Source organism: Oncorhynchus mykiss, chromosome 9 (genome assembly GCF_057628025.1).
Source record: "Oncorhynchus mykiss isolate SJ-2025 chromosome 9, ASM5762802v1, whole genome shotgun sequence".
Lineage (NCBI taxonomy): Eukaryota > Metazoa > Chordata > Actinopteri > Salmoniformes > Salmonidae > Oncorhynchus > Oncorhynchus mykiss.
Genome location: NC_143030.1, coordinates 72,982,172 through 72,993,793, shown reverse-complemented (window position 1 = coordinate 72,993,793; position 11,622 = coordinate 72,982,172).

Sequence of the window (11,622 nt, the reverse complement as noted above, 5' to 3'; positions counted from 1 at the left end):
TCAAACGGTCAAAAACTGTTACATTTGATGACGCACTCCCAACATTGATCGTTGAGTGCGCGCCACACAACAGAGCACCATGATTGGCGAACTCAACTCGTCATACACAATGGGCGCGTTCGTAAATTCACTCCGATTTCAGAGCACTCTCGTCTGAGTGGGACAAAGCGCAGAATAATTGATTAATTTACGAACGCCCAGAGCACACTCTGAGTTCACTCTAGAACTCCAGAGTGAATTTACGCATGCACCCCCATCGTAACGTCCAGTCCACTTTGCAGTGGAGGCTGCCTTAAAATATGCTTATATGCAGGCCAACCAAACGGTGTCATTGCAACATATTGGCAGCGGCGGCCACTGATTGACTGAATACCCGGGGCGCGAGCCATTGCAATGACATCGGCTCAGCTCACCAAAAACCTTTAAAAAAAAATGTTTTGTATTTTTTCAAGTCAAACAGTTTGCGATAGTTTGATATTGACTGGTGTTAAAACAATTCTAATTAAATGATTAAATGAAATCACACTCTACCTTAACCACAATGTATTTAAAAATGCATTGGTTTATTATGAAAAATAATGCTATTAAACATTTGCATTTAAAGTATAACTTTTTAATCTATATAAACAAAGTGCATATAAATGTAACAATTCAAAACAAATACAATCTGAACAACATAATAATAGAATATTGCACATATCAAAGAAAAATAGATAACAATGTGCAAAACTGCAGCATCCCACTTAAAACATTAAACTGGTCCCTTTTTTCTCTCTCTTCTTTATTGCCATGTTATAACCAGTAGCACACAGCAATGCTGACCATATTTAGCTTTTATGAGAGATTTGCATTCAGAAATGCAAGCTGCCTCACTTTCGAGGGGCTGATGAGCTTTCTTCTCTCAGTAATTATTTGTCCCGTTTTCGAGAAAACCCTCTCAGAGGGAATGGATGTGGTCACTATGCAGAGACTCCCTGTCCTGACTTTAGTAAGCCGTGGGTAGACCAAGGCCTTGTTCTTCCACCAGCTCAGAGGATCTGCAGATCTTTGGAGGGGCTCCTCCAAATAGGACTGGACCTCCATTATGGCATCGGCTGAGGGATTCCTTCATGCTGCATCCCCAGTTGCTCTCTCGTCAAACAGCAGACGTTTGTGGCACTATTGCTGGTGCTTCTGCTCCATCTGCTCCATCTGCTCCCTCTTCTTCCTGTTGCCTGAGCCAGCTAACTGCCAGGGCTGTCCCTCCCTGTTGCTGAGGTTATTCTTTAAAGAGCCTCATCAATCGCTCTGGCATCACTGAAGGTTAACTTCTTAAACCTGGGGTCAAGTGCAGCGGTTTCTGATAGGACGTGATTATATTCCATTTCTGTCCATTGATGAACATAGGGTGTCCATCAACTCTGTCACATGTCCTGTGGTTACGTTTGCTTCTCTCTGGCGGCTGGCTGTGATTCGCTGCAAACCCTTACACAGCAGTATCATTGTTGAGGCTGTCACATAGCTGAAAAGAGAGAACAGTAACTTATTAGTTCAGGTTCATGTTTTGTCCACTGATACTACATTTTCATCTACTGCTCATATACATATATAACACTGGATTAAATAATGATGTAGTAATAACTGCTTAATGTACCTCACTCCACTGATCTCAACAGTGACCTGCTTAAAGGGTTCCAGAACTCTGAACACCTCCTCCACCACCTCCCATTCCTCTTGGGTCAGAGCATCAACAGGTGCATTGACAATGGCCAGAGTAGAGATGATGGCATCCTTTGACTCAAGAAACAGCTTCAACATATAAAATGTTGAATTCTACCTTGTAGTGCAGTCTTGTTTAGGCCTCAGCTCAGGCAGCCCCATCTGGCATTGTGTAGACTTTAGTTTTTCAGCACCTACTGTGCTCCTGTATTCCACGGCTGCTTTCACTTTGTCCACAGTGAGCTTCATCACCTTCAGACATGGACATGGATGATGGATCCATTTGAACAATTTCATGGCTTTGGTTATTTTAGCTGCATTGTCGCTAACACAATACACCACTTTCCGTCTACTTGCCATTCTCTGGCCACTCTCAACAGTTCCTCTGCCAAGTTCTCTGAGGTGTGTCTGTCACCGAACTCAAAGCAGTCCAAAAGACAGCTAGACATAAAAAAAAATCTTAAATGAAGTGACATGTAACCGACATGTAAGAAGTGGTTACCCTTGATGTCCAGGAGTCAGTGGTAGGGCAAACTGCAGTAGCTTTTTGGACTTCTCCCGCACTGAAGCCTGTGTGCTATCGCACAGTTGTGGAATAAGTGATTTTAAAAGGGTTTTTAGGGTATGTAAACATTATTAATTCAACATTATTAATTCAACTGTTCTGCCTTATTATTATTCAACCATGCTGGTCATTTATGAACATTTGAACATCTTGGCCATGTTCTGTTATAATCTCCACCCGGCACAGCCAGAAGAGGACTGGCCACCCCACATAGCCTGGTTCCTCTCTAGGTTTCTTCCTAGGTTTTGGCCTTTCTAGGGAGTTTTTCCTAGCCACCATGCTTCTACACCTGCATTGCTTGCTGTTTGGGGTTTTAGGCTGGGTTTCTGTACAGCACTTTGAGATATCAGCTGATGTACGAAGGGCTATATAAATAAATTTGATTTGATTAAGTTGCATTGTTTAAAGTGGCTAGTGATACATTTTTTACATCAATTTCCATCAATTTCCATTATTAAAGTGGCTGGAGTTGAGTCAGTATGTTGGCAGCAGCCACTCAATATACCACAAAGAACAGCCCTTAGCTGTGGTATATTGGCCATATACCACAAACCCCTGAGGTGCCTTATTGCTATTATAAACTGGGTACCAACTTAATTAGAACAGCCAAAAGTATGTTTTTGGTACACAGCTGATATACCATGGCTTTCAACCAATCAGCATTTAGGGCTCAAACAAATCAGTTTATAATTGTAGCCTAAATAAATCCCGTTTCCACATGTACATAACTATAGATAAATCAGACAGGATAGTTTGAGTGATGAAAGTTGGACAGAGGATCTCAATCTCTGCAAGAAACACTTGGATGAACTTTTTTTTAAACTAATGTTAGGCTATTTTCTAATTGTGCCGCTATTATTTTTGTCTTTTTTCTCGAACCTTTATTTAACTAGGCAAATCAGGAAAGTATTATGTGCCATATGTTAAGTCTACAACTCATTAGAAAATGCCTATTTGTGAGATTGACTTATTTCAATAGACACAGGCTACTGACTAAAATCCGGGTTTATAATTGCAATTCAACTTTGCCATGGTTTACTAGATGCAGGTGGCCTATAGCCCCTGATAGGCCAACATGCCAAAATCAGATTTTATGGAAAAGTCCACAATGAAACTGACATTAGATGTGGAGAATGATACTTGTGATATAGCTGTGACCTTGATCACAATTGATAACTTCCACTTCAATTAACAAAATATATCCATGAATAAATGCATAGTAACACAAGGCTACAACAACAAACTGAGTTACAGGCTATTTATTAAATCTGTTTGCCAGCTACACAAGTGGCACAAATTGATTTGCAATGACTCCAGTGATAGTCATTTCAACATATTTATTGTATCAAATGGTAGGCAACAGTAACCTGCAATGACATGTAGAAATTAATAGCCTACTTGATTACCAATAGATGCAAATCTTATGTCATTTTCATTGTAGACTTTTTCCCCATAACACAACCAAGCGAGCGAGTTCCATAACTTAGAATGCAGTTTACTTTAAACCACCTCTGAGCTCATTTATTTATCTAAATAGCCTACCTACAACTGGTAAAAAGTTTGGACACCTACTCATTCTAGGGTTTTTCTTTATTTTATAGTATTTTCTACATTGTAGAATAAACGGATTAGCAGGACGTGTACTCCGAGCATGCGCTGACCAACTGGCAAGTGTCTTCACTGACATTTTCAACCTCTCCCTGTCTGAGTCTGTAATACCAACATGTTTCAAGCAGACCACCATAGTCCCTGTGCCCAAGAACACTAAGGTAACCTGACTAAATGACTACTAACCTGTAGCACTCACATCTATAAGTATAAGTATGATTTTTTCCCCCATCTTTTTACTGACGTCTTTTTCTGACCACCATACCACCAGATTTGTATTAGTACGATTGGTGTGATGAGGTAGATCCTCATCAAGGACCTCTGAGCACAGAAGGCGATCAGGAGTGTAGTGGTCCTCTTGAAGAGTGGTGTGATGGGTCAGATCTGCAGTGAAGAGTATCAGCGCATTCTCTTTTTTTTCTCCCCAGTTTTCTCCCCAATTTCGTGACATCCAATTGGTAGTTACAATCTTCTCTCAGATGGAGAGCCATGTGTCCTCTGAAACAAGACCCTGCCAAGCCGCACTGCTTCTTGACACACTGCTCGCTTAACCCGGAAGTCAGCCACACCAATGTGTCTGCGGAAACACCGTCCAACTGACAACCGAAGTCAGCTTGCAGGTGCCCGGCCACCACAAAGAGTCGCTAGAGCACAATGACACAAGGAAATCCCGGCCTGCTCAAACCCTCCCCTAACCCGGACGACGCTGGGCCAATTGTGAGCCGCCCTGTGATTCTCCCGGTCATGGCCGGCTGTGACACAGCCTGGGATAAACCCGAGGCTGTAGTGTCGCCTCAGCACTGAGATGCAGTGCCTTAGACCCGAGGCTGTAGTGTCCCCTCAGCACTGAGATGCAGTGCCTTAGACCCCGAGGCTGTAGTGTCGCCTCGGCACTGAGATGCAGTGCCTTAGACCCCGAGGCTGTAGTGTCGCCTCAGCACTGAGATGCAGTGTCTTAGACCCCGAGGCTGTAGTGTCGCCTCAGCACTGAGATGCAGTGCCTTAGACCCGAGGCTGTAGTGTCCCCTCAGCACTGAGATGCAGTGCCTTAGACCCGAGGCTGTAGTGTCCCCTCAGCACTGAGATGCAGTGCCTTAGACCCCTAGGCTGTAGTGTCGCCTCAGCACTGAGATGCAGTGTCTTAGACCCCGAGGCTGTAGTGTCGCCTTAGACCCGAGGCTGTAGTGTCTCCTCAGCACTGAGATGCAGTGCCTTAGACCCGAGGCTGTAGTGTCGCCTCAGCACTGAGATGCAGTGCCTTAGACCCCTAGGCTGTAGTGTCGCCTCAGCACTGAGATGCAGTGCCTTAGACCCCGAGGCTGTAGTGTCGCCTCAGCACTGAGATGCAGTGCCTTAGACCCCGAGGCTGTAGTGTCGCCTCAACACTGAGATGCAGTGCCTTAGACCCCGAGGCTGTAGTGTCGCCTCCGCACTGAGATGCAGTGCCTTAGACCCAAGGCTGTAGTGTCGCCTCAGCACTGAGATGCAGTGTCTTCGACCGCTGCACCACTCGGGAGGCCTTAGCGCATTACATCTTTATCAATTTGAGATTTGAAAAGAAAACTAGAAAATTACGTTAAAAGTATTTCCTTGGTACTAGTTGAAGAGATTTTGTGGACTCAGCTGGTTAAAAGTATTTCCTTGGTACTAGTTGAAGAGATTTTGTGGACTCAGCTGGTTAAAAGTATTTCCTTGGTACTAGTTGAAGAGATTTTGTGGACTCAGCTGGTTAAAAGTATTTCCTTGGTACTAGTTGAAGAGATTTTGTGGACTCAGCTGGTTAAAAGTATTTCCTTGGTACTAGTTGAAGAGATTTTGTGGACTCAGCTGGTTAAAAGTATTTCCTTGGTACTAGTTGAAGAGATTTTGTGGACTCAGCTGGTTAAAAGTATTTCCTTGGTACTAGTTGAAGAGATTTTGTGGCCTCAGCTGGTTAAAAGTATTTCCTTGGCACTAGTTGAAGAAATGTGTGTCAGTTATAGCTTAGAAAGCAAATCGATATCCTCAGTTTTCTGGCATTTCATGACACTTACTGTAAGCATAAAAAGATAAGAAAATAAATGAACAATTGGCACAATGTGGGCATGCAGGATAAGACAGGATAAGACAACAGTAACACACAGTAAAATATCTTTAACACTCATAATCTATGTCAAATGTCTCAACTGCTCACATTTACTTACCAATTACAATGGAGCACACACGAGTGGTAGCAAAGGCATATTTGTTCGTCTGTCCCTTCATATTAGGACATTCATTCATTGGTCATAAATCTAAAAGAATTTAAGAAAGAGGATATCAAAAGTATACAGTAGTTGGATAATATCTTTTTTTTTACTGATCTCTAAATGGTAAAGTTTTTCTTTACCTAATACTGTTTCTAAACACACCGTTCCATAATCCTGAGGACATTGTCCTGTACAGAGATTGCCAAGCTTTCCTCAATTGGGGGATGCAAAAATGTAAGTATGTGCAAAGTTATGGTGTCTGTTATATCATTCCTGCAACCAGTGGCGGATTTAGGTATAGGCGATATAGGCAGCCGCCCAGGGCAGCATCTTGCCGGGGGCGGCACGGGCCAGCCTCATAATTTTTTTTGTTTTTAATCGGACTGGTGACATTTGCGCGATTGGTTTTCTATCGCTTATTTGCATTTCACGTCAATGATTTAATGTCACCGTGTGGGACTGTGGGTCAATTAACCTTGTCGGAGTGGGCGCCCTGATTCTAGTTTGTGAGCTAGGCAGGCTGCTGCTTGGGAAGGTCTCCCACTCAGAAGTACGAGATGGGGAGGGGGGCGGGGGAAATCTATCAAATAGCGCACCTTTGTACAGTACCAATGCAATTAGTAAAATCAGTCACACTATGAAATACTACCAAATAAACCACAATTCATTCATAATACTGTGAATATAAAGTTTCAGACATTGTTGCATTTTTTTCTGGTTTGTGTGAAATCGTTAAGAATAATATAAACCAGTCTGCACACCACCGAGGTGAATTGGTTTAGTCTTGACTCTTGGTTGACAGTGTTGGGGGATGGGTAATGTATTGATGCTCGAGTGTCAAATCCCCACAAATTTGTCTTTGTTACTTCTTTTGATATTTCTTATTTTTGCATATACTTTTATATTTATACAGTTTTAAATGTTATGATTATTTATTTGTGTTGTTCCAAATGTCTGAATAAAAATTACATTTAGTGCCGAACAGTGATTTTTTTGTTTGTTAGCGGGGGTGTAATTGGCAAATCTCTTCTCTGCAACTGCGCATCTGTGTGAGTTTGAGTGAGCGACAGGGAGAATGAGTAAGAGAGAAAGTGGAGGTGTCTGTTGAATCAGGACACATGGGTTTTGCACCTGAAAAAAAAGGCGAGTTAAAATATATTATTAGAAGCGGTGCTATTTCAATTGAATCTACTTACACTACGACCAGGCAAGCATGGTCAGCTGAATAGGATGTCTCATGGGGAATCCAGTCTCAGTGAGACCTGATGCAGAGAAAAACAAACATTCATGATCATCAGCATAGCTAGTACAAACCAAGCTCTTACCAAGCCGGTTAGTAGGAATCAATACACATTGAAGATCAGAGTATCAAAGAGAAAAAAGTAACATTTCGCACACATTACTTTCCGTTAATGACTATGGATTTGAGGAGGGGTGGTTCTGCTCTCTCCATTCCCTGGGATGTAGCAGAATAGATTACTGGTTACTGAGTGGGTGTAGAGGCCATGCATCAGGTCATTGACGTTTCAGGAACTGTAAAGACAGAAACAAATCATGATTAACCATTACCTAAGGTCTTCACTAAGTTAGACTTAGCCTAGCAAGTACACTGACTATCGTTCCCCTCAGCAATATGTCAGTCAGGCAGACAAACTGAGATATATAGAGAGAGAGATGGACAGCAAAACCTCAGCTATTTACATTTCTTAGTCAGCAGGCTGGATAAATACTGTACTACTTCGCTTTGTTCTCTCCTCCATCCAAGCTAGAAGATTCCTGAAAAATAATAATAATAATAATAATTGAAAAAGGCTGTTGAGAAGTGTAACTTCAGAATGAGTGTTGAGGGGGAGCAGTGATATACAAAATGTATCATAGTCAAATACAAAACACACAAAAATTCAAGGATCCTTGATGAATCAAGAAGAACTTCACATTCATATTGGGGCGTACACGTTTCAATAACTAGGCTTGCTAACAATGTCTCACACACACACACAATCAATGTTTCCTGTATTTGTATTAATCAACCACACACACTCACAAAGCTAGCATGACACAATGTTGACATGATGAGAATCTTGTCATGCTAGCTATCTAAAGCTATTGTGATCATCATCTCTCCCTGTCTCTCACACAGAGACAGAGAGAGAACACACACACACATTAACTAAACAGATAGTATCAAAATGTAAAAACGTTAGCTAGCTATAACATGTCCATGGAGGATTAGCCAGAGAGCTAATGTTAGCTAACTAAAATGAGCTATCTAGCAAAACATTCCTTGACGTTTTTCTCCCCAACAAATCGCTGCTTTACACTCTAAAAAGAAAAGGTCCCTGGACTATCCTTTAGGGGTTCTTCATAGTTAAACTGTGGGGGAACCCCTATACGTTCTTCAAATAACCCTTTTAATGTATCCTCAAATAACCTTTTGAGGTTCATTTTTTAACTACCCCCCCCCCCCCCCCCCCGTCCCCCCGTCCCCGTCCCCCCGTCTCCTATTATTAATAATGATAACAATACACACAACAATAACACAATGTTTTAGTTCTCAGTGTTATGATTTTAGTAGCAAAGCAGAATAATAAAATCTAAATGAGGTGAACTCCCAGCAGAGCCCCAAGTCCGATGGATATATCCTCTGGTGTGTTGATGTTAATGTGTTGATGTTCTCCGTATCCACAGCCAGAATGAATTTGCAGTGCATTGTGATCGAACAGGTTTCCTGTTATATTCATCAGAGGTGTAGGGAGGGTGAAGTCCAAAAAAATAGTACGTATACAGATGATTAACTTAACATGCACACAACAGAATTCATAGCTTGATTTTTGTGTTGAATGTGAATGAAAAAAAAACTGTTTTGATAATGACGTATGGGATATTTATTGTAATGGTAAGGGAGGACGATGGTAAATGCGAACTGCATAACATACCAATAGACATACTTTTGTCAAAAGCGAGCTGTTCAGTCATCTGCACGCAGACAGCCAGCCTTCAACATATTCTTATAGCCGACATATTCTTACCTCTTGATATCCATTGAATTGTGTCCATTTTCTGTTTTAGAAAGATTGGTACACATATGAAAAGACAGATGGTATTATCATAAAACAATATAAATGTAGAAGGGACAAACCTTAAATTGAGATGTTTACATTTTTCAGTTAAGGTAAGTGGCTGCACCGGTTGTCCTTTCAAATCAAAATGTTTCAGTTGGGCAGTTAGGTTCCTGCAAGAACCCCCAACTAAGAAGGTTCCTCGATGAACCCCACCTCCTATGGGGTTCTTCGAAGAACCTTTTAGGAGCCATTTTCAGTGCTAAGAACCCTAAGATTCTTCAAAGAACTTTGAGGATCTTAGAAGAATGCATGTTGAGTGTAATAAAAACCTAAATGGCCTTACTCCTCAAAAAATGTATTGAGCCGTATAAGCTGAAGTGGATTCGGCCCGATTACCATTAGCCGGAGCCCTGAGTAATATGATTCTGCCGGACTCTGGAAATTCTCAGCCCACATGAAGCCACCCAAGTCCGTTCCGAGTCCCCTGTATCTCAAACGGAATACGCCAGAGCCCAGCGTGTTGACTGGGTACAGCATGCCATACACCCTAACCCGGCTTGGTGCGCTCTGCCTGCTGTTGTTTACCAAGTGTGCTAAGCTGAATCATGCAAACCCTGTTGAAAAAGAACATTACTCAAATTGTAATAATTGTAATGGTTATTGTGTCTTATATGCAATGGGTGCATGAACCACAAACACTATGAACATGTTTATATAGATTGGTGTCTATTAATTGAGTAGTATTTAGATAACTGATCAGTAGTTCAATCAGATTTCAACCAAAAAACAGATATCAACCAAAATAAGACGTATTTTTCATGGCGTCAAATATACATAATGAAAAACATGTCGGGTTATAAGACGTCTCGACCAGAAGTAAAAGACATCTTTATCAGGTCGTATGCCCACTGGGTGAGGGGCAGAGTAGTGTCATGACGCTGGCCTGGAGGTAGGTTTATGACAGTCATAAATACCCCCCCCCCCTTTTTTCCTCTCTCTACCCTACTGATGTGACTATTGAAAATCCCTTGGTTAACATAGAGATTCTGTGAACATCAGAAGGTGGGGGGAAATGAACCATATTTTGGTAATCCGACCAGTTGAACATATGCGTTGGTACTTAATGAATATGATGTCAGTTCGGTTGTCATCTGAAACATTCTCATCAATGATAGGATGACATAAATGGTACAGTGGAAAGTCTACACATTATAGTTATCAGATTCACATGGAATTGTTGTGCAATTTAAATGTTTGAATATAGAAATTATTGGTGAAAAGATTAAATGTAATTTTAGCTTCCATGAGAGATTTGGGTTTTCATAAGGTTAGGGCTCTGCTCAATCAGTGGCCCGCCCTTGTGAAGACACATGGGTTACAAAACTATGAAAACACACCCTTCTCCCTCCACTATATAAGCCATTGACGAAAATGTAACCTTCTGTTCCGAGGACGACGGTCCATACGTTAAAAAGGACTAACATGTCAACTACAGAACTAAGCCAACCTCAGCGTGAGCTTTTGTTGTGAATGGTATGAACTTTGAACTCTTATTCACTAAAGAAGTGAGACATTCTAGCCGTTGAGTTAGCAACAGCAGCTAAAAACGTGGGCTAGGAAAGGACAGACAGAGTATCCCGCCTACCACCCACGACGACGCTACAATGTTTCCCGTTTACCACCAGAGACACTCTTCAAAGGACTCTGTTGGGCAACACGGCCTTCCATCTACCACCAACCTATTGAAGCGCACCTCAGAGTAAATATTTATTGCATTTTCCTTTTCCAAATGGGCGGTAATTTATAATGCATAGGTTATTGTATTTACGATAGCACAGCTTCTCCCTTTTTTTCCTCAGTCTTCCCACTCTTTCACTCAAACCCAATCCTTTGTGTAACCAGCTGTCATATCTGTTCCGTCCGCTAGGGACTTTTTCCTTTATGACATCATTTGTATTTAAGGTATGATTCATTCTGTGTATATGTAATTCTGTGTGATTAGTTTGGTATTTAGTAAATAAATAATTAAACCCACTTTTGTATTGCTGATTCAACTTGTTAGCCAGGGTTCGTGAAGATAACCAAAAATTTACAACTTTCAGATGAGACTGAAATAAGGTGACGAGTAATATTGACTGCTATTGATGTAAAATATTACTAGGTCTTTAAGAGTGTATTCAGGAGGGATAACAGCTTGGTGCCCCAACTTTCTAGTTAATTACATTTACATGATACGCTCAATCAAGTAATATTAATTACAGAGAAAGGATTGTATAGAATAGCATGTCATATCACTTAATCCGGCATAGCCAAAGACACGACAGTAGTAAGTAACTGAACAGATTTTTTTGAACAATATATTTGTGAAACAGAAAAATGTAAACATTTAAGTCGCATTTAAAACATAATCCATTAATGATATAATATAATATATATATTTTTTTAAAATGTTTTTGGGACC